The 18,573-nt window shown below is 39.9% G+C and overlaps 1 long non-coding RNA gene and 1 pseudogene across 2 annotated transcripts in view; one reads left to right on the top strand and one right to left on the bottom strand.

The window, feature by feature from the left end:
- Positions 1-18,573, top strand: part of LOC138848741 (uncharacterized) — a 104,650-nt gene that overhangs the window by 70,066 nt on the left and 16,011 nt on the right. The window lies entirely within an intron of this gene.
- LOC100354592 (E3 ubiquitin-protein ligase RNF13 pseudogene) lies at positions 16,073-16,901 on the bottom strand (annotated as a pseudogene).

Below are 18,573 nucleotides of genomic sequence, written 5' to 3'. Positions count from 1 at the left end.
TCTAGGCCTGGGGATTAGAAACTTGTTTTACTGAAATGCGGGGCATGTGTAAGGACCCTCCACTAGGGTATACATGTGGATCACGATCAGGTTCCTAAAATGTGAGCCACATGGGAAGGATCCTGCCATGGATATTTTGAAGTTGGCCTTGGGTTTTGGCTTTTAGGTTTTCACTAAAAGCAGTTTTGCCTTTTCTGTTTTATTCTCTTTTCCTAACCTATTATCACTAAAACTTCAACATGATCTTGTTGACCTGATCTGTGCTGTAATGGGACTTGAGGAAGTGACCGTACCAAGGGCTCAGATGAAGGTGTATAAGATGAGGGAGCCTCCAGTGGGCACCTGTGTGGAGCTGGTAAGGGGTCAGGGATGCTGCAGCAAGTGGTGGTCCATGGAGAGGGGCCTGGAGCCAGGCAGCTGGCTGAGTGACAGGTGACAATCAAGATGATTTTAAAGAGCAGGTGAATGTTTCCCAGGAGGGTCCCAAATATGAGTGCATATAAATCCAGTGGAGACTAAGCTTGCCTAGCCACATGGGGCAGGGATCTATCTGAGACACTGTAATTTGGAGATTCAGGGGAGATAAAAACCTTTTTGATTACATTGATGAGACCAATTACTTTGTAGTTTATTTTCTACTCCTTTTAATATTTTCATTAAGAGGATGCTGTGTTCTTTTGATGTGTCCTCCTAAATCCCTCCTGAGTAACAGACATGAATCATGATTCTTAAGGACTTCTGTTTCCCTTCTCTTTTTAATGAGACTCTGATGATAATTTCTTCCCTTTTACTTAGTCTGATCCCTCTGTAGCCTCCCTGCCAGTCTAAAGCCACTCTACATGGTTCTGAATTCCCTGCCACCTGTAAGGAAGCACTTTTTTTTTTTTATCCCCACCCCCTTCTCTTAAGCAGGCACGGCTTTCCTTTTCTAGAACTTTGTTAGCAAAATTGTATTATCTAAAACATTCCTGTGCTACCTTAACTCATCCCTAACTCTTTTTTTTTTTTTTTTTTGACAGGCAGAGTGGACAGTGAGAGAGAGAGACAGAGAGAAAGGTCTTCCTTTTGCCGTTGGTTCACCCTCCAATGGCCGCCACGGCCGGCGCGCCACGCTGATCCGAAGGCAGGAGCCAGGTACTTTTCCTGGTCTCCCATGTGGGTGCAGGACCCAAGCACTTGGGCCACCCTCCACTGCACTCCCGGGGCCACAGCAGAGAGCTGGCCTGGAAGAGGGGCAACTGGGACAGAATCTGGCGCCCCGACCGGGACTAGAACCCGGTGTGCTAGTGCCACAAGGTGGAGGATTAGCCTATTGAACCACGGCACCCGCCTATCTCTAACTCTTAAGAGTTTTCAAGATCATCCAGGGAGTTTCATAAGCTCTGCTGTCTCTATGACTTAATCAGTTCCTTGGGGTGGGCTGGTTGTTCAGGTCTCTGGTCAGATGCAATTACCTTTCTCTGTCTCTCAATGTGCTCCCTTCTACTCCAGGACTTTAATGCCAGCACTTCATTTTAGGAATAAAAATCTGAAAGGATTTTGTTCTTCACAAAATGTTTTGGAAAACCCCAACTGATTACTCAATTTCCTTAATGTAGGGATATGTCTTCATTGTAAATAGTTCTTCCATATAAGCAGGGTCTTCAAAAAGCTCATGGAAAACATGTGTTATCAGAAAAATGCACAGATTTTAACCTTATTTTCATTAAATAAATTTAATATTTTATGAGAACATTTTGAAATACCTTGAAAAATCTTCAGATTTCACTTTGCCTTTTTTTTTTTTAAAAAAATCATTGCCTACTCTCTTGCTGCTGGTGAAGTGCCTACAATATAGTAAGTGCAAATAACTAATATATATGGGTTAAATAAAAAAGTGCACCTAAACTGAATGAGAATCTTACTCCCAACTTGAAAATCTCAAGAAAGCTGTGGCTTAACTCTTGATGCAATTTCAGAATAGATTAGGATTCTCTGGTGCTCTTTGTTCTTTGAAAAATTCTATTCTTTGTCAGGAGTTGCCTGTGTCTCCAAAGTGTCCATGGTTTGTTCTTCAAAGACTTCTTTCACCTACAGTACTGAATAGTACTGTAATAGCCAGCCATGGTGCCAGTGCTTCACAGATATTATATAGCTAAATTCTTACAATATCAACTTATTAGGAGTTGACATCATTCTTATTTTAGAAATGAGGAAGCTAATGTACAAAAGGGTTGAAATTGACCAGTGCTCCACATCTGGGGATCTTGCGAGGATCCAGGGTTTGAATGTTGGTAGAATATAGGAGTCCATGGCCTTAATGGCTCTGCTGTTGTCCCTCCCTACTCTAAGTTCCAGAATACTCCTGCTTTCTTCCTTGCCTTCAGAAAAGCCAAATCTTCCCTTAGTGCTTGCCTTAGGACAACTACCTGATTAATGCATTGGGGAAATATACATTCATAATTTATTTTGTTTATTTTTTAAATTTTAAGTTATACAAGTTTCATGTATTTCATACATATAGATTGAGCAACATAATGATATTTCCCACCCTACCTTCCTCCTGTCCATGCTCCAACCCTGCTTCCTCCTTCCTCTCCCATTCCCACTCTTAATTTTTATTCTTTTTTTTTTTTTAACAGTGTGCAGTATTGCCATCCTAATCATTATGAGGCTTCCTGTTTTATGACTGTGGTCTAATGATAGTTTACTGTACTGTAGGGCTATACATTTCAAACATTTACTTAGACATACATTTATCAGAATTTATGTTTACAAATATTTCTTATTAAAAGGATGACTTTAATTTAGATTGCTCTATAAGTTTGTCACATCTTCTGTGCTTTCATACCCCTCACTGTTTTTCATTGAGTACCTGTTAGGAACCTGGCACTATGCAAGAGACTGGAATTAAGTGACTCTCAAACATGTGTGTACATATGCCTGCCCAGTTAAATCTCACTAATGTCTTCTCATTTTCTGAAGATAAATTTCAAACATCGAAATATAAATTTTAAATCGCTTCATGATCTGGTTCTTGCCCCTTCTTTCCCATTATCAGTTCTTCCTCATTGTCTACCCATTCCACCCCACCCCAGTTGCCATTCTCATCTCTTCTTTATTCTCTACTCCTTACCCACCTTTTGCCCCCAAAATAGATGATCTCTCCTGGATTCCTTCAGGAGAATTCCTCTTGGTTTAACACACATAATTTCCTTGCAAGAACATATTCCCCCAAGTAGGCTAAACTTGACTTTTTATCTTTCAGCTTGGATATCACTTTAATGGGAAGCTTTTCTGATCCCAGGGTCCTCTTTTTGCTATTTGGTGGCCTCTGCCCACACAGTCTCATTCCAGGCAGAATCCATGGCAAATGCATTGGTGAGGGGAATGGAGGAAGATGAGGTGTTTGGGAAGCTGCAGGATTTTGATCTTGATTTTTTTTTTTTTTAATTTAAGCTGGCCTGTTCATTTTAATCAGAGGAAGGCCCATTTTCTTAAATAGTTGCTAGCTTTAGCTTTGTCTGTCTTACTGGAGTTGGTCATTTCTTTTTTGGAAGGATAACAATTCAGTCCTTACTCTGTTCTTTTGAGCCCAAAGTATGCAATAATCCTCCAGAAAGCAGTAAGAATTGGTGACAGAAAACCACTTTTTATGGCAAAACTTGTTTCTTTATCATGCATTTGGAAGCTTCTTGCCAATTTTCCCTTTGTTAAAAGTTATGTGTTCCCTAAAAGAAATAAGAGCTGCCGGGAACCCTTTGAATTCATCATAGAGAGAGCAAAGCCACCATTGTGGCCCCAGGATGTGTCTGGATGGTGGCTCCAGCTGTTCTGGAGGCCGCCAGCTGATAATTGTCTCAGCCCTGGTTGTGAACGGCAGGCTGAGGAAGTCTACATCCAGGCAAGGCCTGGGAGAGGGTGGAGTGGTGATTATCTCGTCTTAGTTTTGCTGCTTTGGCAGGATAGGAGACAGCCATTTGTTTTCTTTCCCCCTGCGCAGTGAACTCAAATGTTTTATTTAACTTTGTAAAAATAATACAATAGTCATTTCCTGGAATCTCTCCTCTTATATGCTTTAATTCCTACATATCAAAATAATGAAATCTGTGTACATTATAGATGGTATGAGGTAAACTTCATTGGGAGTTTTATTTAATTTTAAAACTCAAGCTTGGTCTTCCCAGTTTAATGGTTATGTTCAGCATAAAAATAGAAATAAAGTATTGTTTTTCAATCTCACTTCACATGACTCAGCTGTTAGAATTCTGGGTGAAAGGGAGAAATCGAAATGGTGTACAGGAGAATGTTATGATAATGAGAAGAAGGAATATTGCATTGTGATAGGCAAATGTCAGCTTCTTTTTTTTAAGATTTATTTATTAATTTGAAAGTCAAAGTTACAGAGAAGCAACATCAGAGAGAGAGAGAGAGAGAGAGAGAGAGAGAAGTCTTCAATCTGGGGCTCACTCCCCAGTTGGCCACAAGGGCTGGAGCTGCATTGATCCAAAGCAAGGAATCAGGATTCTGCTCCACGTCCCCACATGGGGGACATGGTCTTGCAGTGGACATGCAGGGGCCCAAGGTCTGGGCCATCTTCCACTGATATTCCAGGCCACAAGAGAGAGCTGGGTCAGAAGTGGAGCAGCCAGGACCCCTTCCAGAGCCCATATGGAATGCCAGCACTGCAGGCAGTGGCAACACCTGCTATGCCATGGTGCCTTCCTCTTATGGATTTCTTTAGTTCATGGATTTGTTTTTTATGACTTATAATTCTATGATCAATTTTTTGAATTCCATTTCTAGCATTTCTTCAATCTCTTCTTCACATTTATTATTGAAGAGTTTTGTTCTTTTGGGTTTGTCATGTTGTCTTCCATATTCTTGTTTCTTGAATTGTTTCATTTATTATTAGGCATTTGTGGTGATACTTGTTGTTTTTGTTTTTTTCCTTTGTGATGTCCTTTATCTTTGAACTCTGCTTCTTTGGCTTAGGAGAGTGCCTGTTCTTTCAATGAATACCCAGAGGTGAATGCTGGGTGTGGTCAGGGAGTTCTTCACAGTGCTTCAAGGTTAATGGAGTGTCCAGGATGACACCCAAGTTGGATGTGGTAAATCTCTTTTTTTTTTTATCAGAGGGGAGATTTGTTCTGTTCTGTTGGCATATTCTTGTGCTCACCTCCTCTCCTCAGTGGAGAAATGTCAGCTTCTTAATTACCTAATCTGGTTCATGCTTTTAGCAGGACAAATATAGAGAAAGAACATTCCAATCAGAAGAATGATTTTCCTCTCTAGCTTCCTTCTAGAGTGATTCCCTAGAACTCTGACTTTGATTTCTGACTATTTTTCCTTACATTCTACAATAAGCGCAGAAGTGGGTGGTACATTTACTTTGCTTGTGCAGATGTCACCTGCTGCTCCCTCCTAATGGAGGAAGTACTTGCTGTTCCCTTTCCTCAGCTGCTTCATCACAGCACTCTCCTGTGCTTCTTGCCTGCTACAGCTGCCAGGTACTGCAGTCAGTGTGGCCACTACACTGCGCTGAGTGGCCATGGCTTCTCTCCGCCTGGAATCTGCTCAGAAATGAAGCCAACAGAAAACAAAACACAGAGCCTAGAGCTGAAAATAGAGATAACATGATTATATTGTTTAGACCCTCAAGACCCAACAATGTCTGAAACCATGAGTAGCTTTTAGACTATTACACTAACTTTATTTTTTAAAGATTTATTTATATTTATTTATAAGACAGAGTTACAGAGAGGAAGAGGCATAGACAGCGGGGTCTTCATCCTTTGGTTCACCCCCAAAATGGCCGCAATGGCTGGAGCTGAGCCTATCTGGAGCCAGGAGCTAGGAGCTTTTTCTCCCACGTGGATGTTGGGCCATCTTCTACTGCTTTTGTAGGCCACAGCAGAGAGCTGGCTCAGAAGTGGAACAGCCAGGACTCAAACTGTCTATGTGGGATGCCAGCACTACAGGCGGCGGCTTTACCTGCTGTGCCACAGTGCTGGCCCCTATACTAACATTAATGGCATTCTGTCTACCCTCAAATCTCTGCTAATAAAGCTACTAACACATTATCCCAGCGCTGTAGTCATAAAACTTTTTTACTACATGTTGATCTGAAATTATCCCTTGATTGACCCTACTAGTTACCATGGTAGTGACAGTGATAACAAAAGATCTCTATTTTTGTGCTATGTGTTTTTTACCCCCGTTGACTCCATTATTAGACAGATTCCCTGTGTCACTGATAGAGGCCACTTGAGGTGCAAGGCTGACATCCTGGCAGCTTTATGTGCCAGAGGAATCATGTTTTCTTTCAGCACTGGTAGACAGTTCTCAAGGGGGATCATCACTGGTATGGCTCTACTCAGAGACTAATCCCTGAAGCAACCATGACATGTGGGTGTCTTAGTCTGTTTGTGCTGCTGTATCGAAATGGTGCAGATAGGTAAGTTTTAAAGAATATCAATGTGTTTCCCACAGTTTGGGATGCTGGAAAATCTAAGATCAAGGCACCAGTATGTTCATTGTCTGGAGAGAGCCTCCTCCATTGATAGTGTTTTCTCACGGTGGCATCCTTGTGTGGTGGAAGGAGGAAGGGCACAAAGGAGCTTGAGTTAATTCACTTCAGCCCCTTTTGAAGATTCCTACCCATTCATCATATGGAGCCTCAGTGACCTAATCACCTCCTATATGTCCTTGCTCTTAATACTACTGTAATGGATATTAAATTTCAACATTAATTTGAGGGAGCACATTCAATCCATAGCAATAGGGGAAAGAGAGCCTGTGATGGACCAGGTCTGATCTCATACCCATCGTTGGATTAATGCATTCAGATCATCAGATCAGGAAATGTGTGCTCCAAGACTGATGAAGAGGAAAAGGATTATGTGAGGATCTGTTCCTTTATTCACTAAAGGCTGCTCCTGCCTTGTCTTGGACATTGGACCAGGACCCTGGTAAACCCATGAAGACTCACTTCTTTGCAGGGAAAAGTGGACTGTGTCTTTGAACTGCTAGGATCCTGTCTCTATGCTCTGGTATGAATACCATGCTTGTGCCTGCCAGTTCTGTCTTATGCTGGCTTTCTCAAGAGCATTTTTATTAGGCACTAAAATTCCAGAGGGAAGGAAAGGGGGAATGAGTTAGGAAATAAGGGAAAACCAATACAAGAGTACATTATGAAATCAGCCATCACTTGGTGTCAAGAGCAAAACTCAATCTTACAGGATCATCCTCCGGAAAACTATAAACAACCAATTTTTAAGAAGTTTTGGTGGAGGGAGGGAGAAAAACTGGACCTCTGACACCTTGTCTGCCCTTGGTGAAAAGTTAACCTGTAAATGTTAATTCTTATGGATATTCTAGATATGGATAAATGGATTCTTCAAGGTATCACACTTTAATATCAACTGCAAATCCTTGGAAAAAGGTAGTAAGTTCTTGGTGCAGGCTTGAGGCTCCTGTACCGCAAAGTGAAGCCCTTTTTGAGGGGGAAGGTACAAGTCAATCACTAAGAGACCCTTTCAAGGCAATGGTCATTGCAAATTCTGAAAAGACTAAATAGGCAAAATGGTTCCTAAAACATACTATAGTTGCCACTATTACAGCTAGCCCCAAGGTCCTGATTGATGTTTATCATCTGCTTTATTTATTGTCTCTTCTAGATTTTCTCTATCTGTGGTCACTATTTCAGTTGACCTGGTATGCATGCCCAGTAAGATGACTCATGTTCATGGCTGGAGGGGTCTATTCCTAGTTTATGTTAAGTTGGAATTGCTTCAATTGTATGTTTACCACTATTGCTAAGGAGAAAACCAGCAAAGGATGCTCGGGGAATCCATTGCTTCTAGACTGCTCCCTTCATTCATTGTGTGATTGCAACCTTAGTTCCTTATGGCAGTTGTATTCTATCATCCTGGTCCATAGAGTGGCCTTTTTGTGTAGAAACATGAGGAAGCCAAGTGACCTTTGGTGCCACAGTGAGGAGTTCACTGGAACACTTATATGTTCTCACTCTTCTGCATCAGCAGGGAAATAAAAGGGCAGGAAGCAAGAGGAATGTGTTATGGGCATGTGTTGAGGTACTGTTGGATTGTGTTCATATGAAGTTGGTCAGATTTCCCAGAGTTGGTAGCAATTGCAGCCAGTGGGCTTGGAACAGTGATATGCCCTGAGGATGGGTGTATACAAGAGCATCTAACTTTGTACATAAATTGTGTCTGCTTCATCTTCCTCCTTATGGAAACGTTGCTGTGGCTTGATGGGACACCTACTTGTGTACTCTCAAACACCTTCAGGTAGTAGGCAGGTAAGCCATTTCTTGAGCACAGAAAATGGGCCCCTAGGGGAGAAGTTTGAGGACACAAAGTTGAATTAGAATTATAGTTATTTCTTTCAAGGAGTTGGAATCAGGGATATCCTCATTTGAGAGATAGGAAAATAAAATGAGAAAGATGAATTTCCACAGGTTATTCAATTGAAATGTGGCAAAGCTGCACTAATATCAAAAATTTCTGACTTCAATTTTAAGTAAACTGTACTGCCTATACTTGTTATTGGAATATTAAAACAGCAATTGATTAGAAAGCACAGAGTTATGAGTCCTCACACAGTCTTCACAGTACATGGAAAATATAACTTCGATGAAAATAATATATAATTGAAGATAGACGTGAAGTATTTTTTTGTTGTTGTTACATTTGTGGCAGGTCAAAGGATTAAAATGTTTATTGTCAAAGAGCATTTATCCTTCAGATTATAAGAAACAACAAAAAATCCATCTTTAGGAAATAATTATGCCAAAAATGCAAATAGAGAAAACACATGGGGGCAGTGCTGTGGCTCAGCATGTTAAAACTGTGGCCTGCAGCGCTGGCATACCGTCTGGTCACCAGTTAGAGTCTCAATTGCTCCACTTTCAATCCAGCTCCCTGCAAATGCACCTAGGAAAGCAGCAGAAGATAGCCCAAGTGCTTAGGCCCCTGCGCCCATGTGGGAGACCCAGAAAAAGCTCATGGCTTCAACCTCGCCCAGCCCTGGTCGTTGTGGTTATTTGGAGAGTGAACCAGCAGATTAACGATCTCTCTGTCTCTCCAACTCTCTCAGATAAATAAATCTTAAGAAGATAACACCTTATGTAATCTTTTTGACTTTAATATATTGTGATTCTTCTATCATATATTATTAGTCTCTAATACCTTCATTTTAATGAATGTATAATATTTTATGTGATCATATATTTGACCAATTGGACATCAACTTTTCCTCTTTTTCAGTACTAAAAACTGTTTCATTGAATAACCGTAGAACTATGTATTTGTGAAATCCCTGATTATTTTATAATGACTTCCTCATCATGAATTAGTGACCCAAAAAACATGCACTTTGATGTATATGCCTATTGTGCCATTTCCTCACTTCCTTGCTAACTTGCCTATTAAAGTTTTTAAATATTTGTTCAGTTGAAGGAAGAAAAATATAAACCTTCATTTTAAAGATTGCTGGAAAAGCTTTCTTTCTAAATAGATTCCAGTTGAAACAAAGACATAGTTAACACATGCATGTACGTATAATCACTGTGCTATGTTTTTAAGAAAATGGATATGACAATTTCTCTCTCATTTTCAATTACTTAGAATGATATTTTTCAGAATTCTCCAGGAAATGAAGTCTACCACTTGAATCTGGGCTAGACTTATAACTTGCTTCGACCAATAGATTGTAACAAGAAGTTTTCTATTTCTGAACTTAGGCTATAAAAAAACTTGCACATTTATGTTTGTCCCTTGGAACCCCATAACCACCAGGTGAATAAGCTCAGACTGTCCATCGTATGAAGAGAGACACCTAGCCAAGTCCTTTATGACTCTAGCAGTTACCTTCTTCATCCCCAGAAGCAAAGCTCTCTAGCTCCTCTGCAGCTAGAACACAGTTCTGTGACTGGGCCCATTGGAGATCCAAAGCGCTCATGTAAACACAAATTGTTGACCACGTACTTAGGAGAAAAATGACTTTTTTGTTTTTAAAATTGTTTTTCTTTTAATTTTTAGTTCGATTTAATAGATTCAACGTGATTTGTGGATACAATTATAAGAACACAATGATATTCCCTCCTGCCCTCCTTCCTCCTCTCTCTCTCTTCCACCCTATTTCCTCTCTTTCTTTGTTTTGTTTTGAGATAACTTATCTTAAAATTACATTACAATAAAAAGGCTTAACACTTCACTGAATAAGAATTTTAACTGGTAAAGAGCAAGATACCCTAGTTTAGTGGGAATATAGACAGTGGCTATAAATAATTTAATGGAAAAATGACCATTTCACCCATATAAGTTTTTTCAACTGTCTAGTCTTCTACTTATTTATGTTTTTAATTTGATTTAAGGTATATATATTTCATGTGTATACAGATTTAGAAACACAGTGATACTTCTACCCTACCCTCACTCTCTCCCATGCTCCCATCCTGCCTTTTTCTTCCTCTTAATATTCCCTCTCAATTTTTTCAATGATCTACTTTCAGTTTGCTTTATGTTCATAAAGTTAACCCTACAGTAAATAATGAGTTCAACAGTGTGAAGAAAACAACACTGTTCCTCAACAGTAGAGACAAAGGCTGCAAACAATCATTGAAGCTCAAAATGTGAATTTCATTCTTATAAGTTATATTTTTGTACTGTATTAGTTATGACAGATCAGGGAAAACATATTGTATTTGTCTTTTTGGGACTGGATTATAAACAAGATCCAACTATTTGCTGCCTGTAAGAAACACACCTCACCAACAAAGATACATGCAGACTGAAAGTAAAAGAATGGAAAAAGGTAGTCCATGCTAATGGAAAGCAAAAACTAGCAGGTGTAGCCATTCTTATATCAGACAAAATAGACTTTAACACAAAAACTCTTAAAGAAGGACAATATATGATTAAGGGATCAATTTAACAGGAAGATATGACTGTAAGAATGTATATGCACCCAATGCCAGAACACCTGGGTATTTGAAACAAATGTTAATCTAAAGGGAGAGGTAGACTCCAATAAAATAATAATCTGGGACTTCAACACCCCTCTTTGATAAAAGGACTGATAAAAATACCAATGACATTCTTCTCAGATCTAGCAAAAATGATGCTAAAATTCATATGGAAACAAAAGACACCCTGAATAGCTAAAGCAATCTTATATAACAAAAACAAAAGGTGGAATCATCACAATACCAGATTCCAAGACATACTACAGGGCAGTTATAGTCAAAACAGTCTGGTACTGGCACAAATACAGACATGTAAACCAGTGGTACATAATAGAAACTCCAGAAATAAACCCATGAATGTACAAACAAATAATTTTTGACAAAGAAGATAAAATCAATCCCTGGAGAAAACACAGTCTCTTCAACAAATTGTGCTGGGAAAATTTGATTTCCACATGCAGAGGTATGAAACAAGACCCCTACCTCATACCTATACAAAAATTCACTCAAAATGGATCAAGGATCTGAATCTATGAAATCTATGACTTGATACATCAAATTACTAGGGGAAACATGGGAGAAACTCTGCAAGGCATTGACATAAGCAAAGACTTCTTGGAAAAGACCCTGGAAACACAGGCAATCAAAACCGAAATTGACAAATGAGATTACATCAAACTGAGAAGCTTCTGGACTGCAAAAGAAACTAAGCAAAATGAAGAGACCACCAATGGAATGGAGATAATATTTGCAAAATATGAAACTGATAAAGGATTAATATCCATAATCTACACAGGATTCAAGAAGCTCAACAACAAAACAAGCAATCCAGTTAAGAAATGGGCAAATGACTTGAACAGGCGTTTTCCCTTTTTTTTAATTGAAAAACATGTTTATTAACATTCAAATTCCTTTCATACAAGGCCATATAAAAATTCTTAGCATTCTAATTATACATAAGTCTATATTTTCTACAGTTACAATGATGTATAATTTAGCTATTCATAATACATTGTTTCAATACATCACTAGTTCTGTTAAACATAAGCACTAACTTTAAAGTCCAATACTTTGGGCCGGCGCCGCAGCTCACTAGGCTAATCCTCCGCCTTGCAGCGCAGGCACACTGGGTTCTAGTCCCGGTCGGGGCGCCGGATTCTGTCCCGGTTGCCCGTCTTCCAGGCCAGCTCTCTGCTGTGGCCCAGGAGTGCAGTGGAGGATGGCCCAAGTGCTTGTGCCCTGCACCCCATGGGAGACCAGGATAAGTACCTGGCTCCTGCCATTGGATCAGCGCGGTGCGCTGGCCGCGGCGGCCATTGGAGGGTGAACCAACGGCAAAAGGAAGACCTTTCACTCTGTCTCTGTCCCTGTCCACTCTGCCTGTAAAAAAAAAAAAAAATCCAATACTTTGAACAGTTTCCTCTGAATGTATTTTAGCAGAGCTAGCTAGCATAAGATGCTCTTTACTAAGAGGTATATGATCTGGGTGTTAACAGTTGCTAAGTTTGGTATTTTATGCAACATTTTCTTTTTACTTTGATCACAAAAAAACCCCTTAAGCATACTGAAATTTGTGAGTAAAGTCCACAGATATTGCTTTACTTTTTTTCTTTTTTTTAAACTTTTATTTAGTAAATATAAATTTCCAAAGTACACTTTATGGATTACAATGGCTTTCCCCCCCATAACTTCCCTCCAACTCACACCCCTCCCATCTCCCACTCCCTCTCCCATTCCATTCACATCAAGATTCATTTTCAATTATCTTTATATACAGAAGATCGATTTAGTATATATTAAGTAAAGATTTCATCAGTTTGCACGCACACAGAAACACAAAGTGTAAAGTACTGTTTGAATACTAGTTATAGCATTACTTCACATTGGGCAACATTAAGAACTGATCCCACATGAAGAGTAAGTACACAGTGACTCCTGTTATTGACTTAACAATTTGACACTCTTGTTTATGGCGTCAGTAATCTCCCTAGGCTCTAGTCATGAGTTGCCAAGGCTATGGAAGCCTTTTGAGTTAGCTAACTCCAATCTTATTTAGACAGAGTCGTAGTCAAAGTGGAAGTTCTCTCCCCACTTCAGAGAAGAGTGCCTCCTTCTTTGATGACCTGTTCTTTCCACTGGGATCTCACTCGCAGAGATCTTTCATTTAGGTCGTTTTTTTTTTTTTTTTTTTCCTCCAGAGTGTCTTGGCTTTCCATGCCTAGAATACTCTCATGGGCTCTTCAGCCATATCCAAATGCCTTAAGGGCTGATTCTGAGGCCAGAGTACTGTTTAGGACATCTGCCATTCTATGAGTCTGCTGTGTATCCCACTTCCCATGATGAATTGTTCTCTCCCTTTTTGATTCTATCAGTTAGTATTAGCGGACTCTAGTCTTGTTTATGTGATCCCTTTGACTCTTAGACCTATCAGTGTGATTAATTGTGAACTGAAATTGATCACTTGGACTAGTGAGATGGCATTGGTATATGCCACCTTAATGGGATTGAAATGGAATCCCCTGGCACAATTCTAACTCTACCATTTGGGGTAAGTCTAAGCATGTCCCAAATTGTACATCTCCTTCCTCTCTTATTCCCACTCTTATATTTAACAGGGGTCACTTTTCAGTTAAAATTTATACACCTAAGAATAATTGTGTGTTAATTACAGAGTTCAACCAATAGTACTAGAACAAAAAAAATACTAAAAGGGATAAAGTATTACATTGTACATCAACAGTCAGGACAAGGGCTGATCAAGTCACTGTTTCTCATAGAGGGAATCCTCCAAAATTCTTCCTATGAAGCCAGCATCACCTTAATTCCTAGGCTGGAAAAAGATGCAGCATTGAAAGAGAATTACAGGCCGGTGCCATGGCTCACTAGGCTAATCCTCCGCCTTACGGTGCCAGCACACCAGGTTCTAGTCCTGGTTGGGGCGTCGGATTCTGTCCCAGTTGCCCCTCTTCCAGGCCAGCACTGTGCTGTGGCCCAGGAGTGCAGTGGAGGATGGCCCCAGTGCTTGGGCCCTGTACCCCATGGGAGACCAGGAGAAGCACCTGGCTCCTGGCTTTGGATCAGTGCGGTGCGCCTGCTGCAGCGCGCCTATCATGGCAGCCATTGGAAGGTGAACCAACGGCAAAGGAAGACCTTTCTCTGTCTCTTTCTCTCATTGTCCACTCTGCCTGTCAAAAAAAAAAAAATCACAGACCAATATCCTTGGTGAACATAGATGCAAAAATCCTCAATAACATTCTGGCCAATAGAATGCGACAACAACAGATCAGAAAGATCATCCACCCAGACCAAGTGGGATTTATCCCTGGTATGCAGGGATGGTTCAATGTTCACAAACCAATCGATGTGATACACCACATTAACAGACTGCAGAAGAAAAACCATGTGATTATCTCAATAGATGCAGAGAAAGCATTTGATAAAATACAACACCCTTTCATGATGAAAACTCTAAGCAAACTGGGTATGGAAGGAACATTCCTCAATACAATCAAAGCAATCTATGAAAAACCCACGGCCAACATCCTATTGAATGGGGAAAAGTTGGAAGCATTTCCAGTGAGATCTGGTACCAGACAGGGATGCTCACTCTCACCCCTGCTATTCAATATAGTTCTGGAAGTTTTAGCCAGAGCTATTAGGCAAGAAAAAGAAATGAAAGGGATACAAATTGGGAAGGAAGAACTCAAACTATCCCTCTTTGCAGATGATATGATTCTTTACTTAGCGGATCCAAAGAACTCTACTAAGAGATTATTGGAACTCATAGAAGAGTTTGGCAAAGTGGCAGGATATAAAATCAATGCACAAAAATCAATAGCCTATGTATACACAGGCAATGCCATGGCCGAGGAAGAACCTCTAAGATCATTCCCATTCACAATAGCTACAAAAACAATCAAATACCTTGGAATAAACTTAACCAAGGACGTTAAAGATCTCTACGATGAAAATTACAAAACCTTAAAGAAATAGGATACCAAGAAATGGAAAAATCTTCCATGCTCATGGATTGGAAGAATCAATATCATCAAAATGTCCATTCTCCCAAAAGCAATTTACAGATTCAGTGAAATACCAATCAAAATACTGGAGACATTCTTCTCAGATCTGGAGAAAATGATGCTGAAATTCATATGGAGACACAGGAGACCTCGAATAGCTAAAGCAATTTTGTACAACAAAAACAAAGCTGGTGGCATCACAATACCAGATTTCAGGACATACTACAGGGCAGTTGTTATCAAAACAGCATGGTACTGGTACGGAAACAGATGGATAGACCAATGGAACAGAACAGAAACACCAGAAATCAATCCAAACATCTACAGCCAACTTATATTTGATCAAGGATCCAAAACCAATCCCTGGAGTAAGGAAGTCTATTCAATAAATGGTGCTGGGCAAATTGGATTTCCATGTGCAGAATCATGAAGCAAGACCCCTACCTTTCACCTTATGCAAAAATCCACTCAACATGGATTAAAGACTTAAATCTATGACCCAACACCATCAAATTATTAGAGAGCATTGGAGAAACACTGTAAGATATAGGTACCAGCAAGGACTTCTTGGAAAAGACCCCAGTGGCATAGGCAGTCAAAGCCAAAATTAACTATTGGGATTGCATCAAATTGAGAAGTTTCTGTACTGCAAAAGAAACAGGAGAGTGAAGAGGCAACCGACAGAATGGGAAAAAATATTTGCAAACTATGCAACAGGTAAAGGGTTGATAACCAGAATCTACAAAGAGATCAAGAAACTCCACAACATCAAAACAAAGAACCCACTTCAGAGATGGGCCAAGTACCTCAATAGACATTTTCAAAAGAGGAAATCCAAATGGCCAACAGACACATGAAAAAATGTTCAAGATCACTAGCAATCAGGGAAATGCAAATCAAAACCACAATGAGGTTTCACCTCACCCCGGTTAGAATGGCTCACATTCAGAAATGTACCAACAATAGATGCTGGAGAGGATGTGGGGAAAAAGGGACGCTAACCCACTGTTGGTGGGAATGCAAACTGGTAAAGCCACTATGGAAGTCAGTTTGGAGATTCCTCAGAAACCTGAATATGCCCCTACCATACAACCCAGCCATCCCACTCCTTGGAATTTACCCAAAGGAATTTGCAGTGATAAGCATGAGAATAGGGGAGAGTTCTGAGATTGTCTCCATCTTCATGGTCATCTAAACAAATAGCACATATATCATATTCATCTCCTTTCTTGAATTTATGTATAGGGAGTTTCTTAAGTTGATCTTTATGAAGTCTGTTTCTTCTGGCTCTATGTTCTGAACAAATTTTGTGATCATGAAAATTGCCATCAAGATGAGACAGATGCCCACTATTACATAGTATTCCAGAGAAAGACTAAAAATCTAAGATAATGTGGCCTCCTTTTTCATATGTGAATTAGTCTTTTAGGGAATTGGCTGATGATTCACCAATAAAGACAGAATGTCAATTTTCTTTAACATATCAACTGTACTTACTGTCATTGGATCCCATGCTAATGAGGTCATCAGAATCAACATTGTGAACTATGGCTGCTTTGTACCCTGATCACTGTGCATTTAAAACCTTTATATCAAAATTAAAATCACGTCTTCTGACTAATACAATAAATGTTCTGGATGAATTTTCTTTTAGTGATGGAGGCACTATGGGTTCACAGCATTTTTTGTTTTTGAGTTGAAAACTCAAAAAACAACTTTAGACCTTCAGCTAGAAGTCTATAACCAGATATTGCTGGGAGATCATCAAATGTCTGAGACGCATTTTCAAAATTATATGCTCAAATGTCTGATTCTACAGGCAGGAGGTTTAAGAATGCAAAGAGCTGGACAGTCAGGATGGTGCAGACTTGTGTGGCTGACAGCATGAGCATCCCTATGGAGAGCAGCATCTCGTAAAATCACCACACTGTATCGAAATTGCTTCATTGTCTGTTTCCCTCGCTTCACTGTCTTCTCCTGCAGATTTCATCCTGGCAGGTAGAAGGATGGGCTTGGAGCCAATGGATAAGGAATCTGATCCTCTCCTTCCAGCTCTGTCACTGGCTTTCTCACATTATATTTGGAGTTTTGTTTCTTCCTACATGCTAGTGGGAAGATTTAGGAAAGTAGACATTTTTTTGAAAGAATAAATTCAAATGGCCTATGGACACAAGACAAAATGTTCAGGATCACTAGCCATCAGGGAAATGCAAATGAAACCCACAATAGTTTCACCTCACCCCAGTTAGAATGGCTTTCATACAGACCAACGAATACCAAATGCTGGTGGGAAAAGATACCCTAATCCACTGCTGGTGTGAATGTAAACTAGTACAGCCATTGTGGAAGACAGTATGGAGATACCTTAGAGAGCTGAAAATAGATTGGCCATATGATCCAGCATCCTTCACTTGGGAATTTACCCAAAGGAAATGAAATCAGCATGTGGAAGAGTTATCTATGCTCCATGTTTTTTGCAGCTTAATTTGCAATAGCTAAGATATGGAATCAACCCAGAAGTCCATCAAGTAATGACTGGATAAAGGAATTATGGTATATATACCCTAGGGAATACTGCTCAACCACAAAAGGAGTGAAAGCATTTCTCTTGCAATGAAATAGATGCAATTGGAAACCATTATAGTTAGTGAAAGAAGCCCATATAAGTTGTTTGAAAGTAATCACAGGTCATTAACACTGTAGTAGTATAACTTTTTTTTTTTTTTTTGACAGGCAGAGTAAGAGACAGAGAGAAAGGTCTTCCTTTTTCCGTTGGTTCACTGCCCCCCATCCCAGTGGCCGGCGCGTTGCGGCTTGCATGCAGTGCTGATCCGAAGCCAGGAGCCAGGTACTTCCTCCTGGTCTCCCATGCGGGTGCAGGGCCCAAGGACCTAGGCCATCCTCCACTGCACTCCTGGGCCACAGCAGAGAGCTAGACTGGAAGAGGAGCAACCGGGACTAGAACCGGGGTGCTGGTGCCGCAGGTGGAGGATTAGCCTAGTGAGCAGTGGCGCGAGCCATATAACGTTCTTAACCATTAGTTTCAAAAGGTATGAAAGATTTACAAAACTGTATTTGCAACAATACTGATACACAGACATTTCTCTTTTTTTTTTTTGTTTAGTTTTTAAATTACAGCTTCCACATATAAGAGAACATTCAGTATTTGTTTTTCTGGGTCCAGCTTGTTTCATTCAACATAATGTCCTCCAGGTGCATCTATTTTGCTACAAATGGTAGACTATCATTCTTTTTTACAGCTGAATAATACTCCATTGTATCTATATACCACATTGTCTTCATCTGATGGACACCTTGGTTGATTCCTAATATTGACTGTTCTGAATATGTACAGTGCTGCTATAAACATGGTGGTGCAAATTTCTCTTTTTATTAAAATCTTTTGGGTATATACTCAGTAGTATGATTGCCTGATCATATGCAAATTTATTTCTAGTTTTTTTTTTTTTTTTAAGAAGTTGCCACGCTGTTTTCCTCAATGGCTGCATTGATTTACATTCCTGCCATCAAATTTCTTAAAGCTTCAAAATTTCCTATTTGTAAAAGAGGCACAGAGGGAAT

The sequence above is a fragment of the Oryctolagus cuniculus genome, chromosome 2 (assembly GCF_051225735.1).
Source record: "Oryctolagus cuniculus isolate XC-2025 breed Fujian yellow rabbit chromosome 2, ASM5122573v1, whole genome shotgun sequence".
Lineage (NCBI taxonomy): Eukaryota > Metazoa > Chordata > Mammalia > Lagomorpha > Leporidae > Oryctolagus > Oryctolagus cuniculus.
Note: the sequence above shows the minus strand (reverse complement) of the source record. Positions and strands in the feature narration are given on the sequence as shown.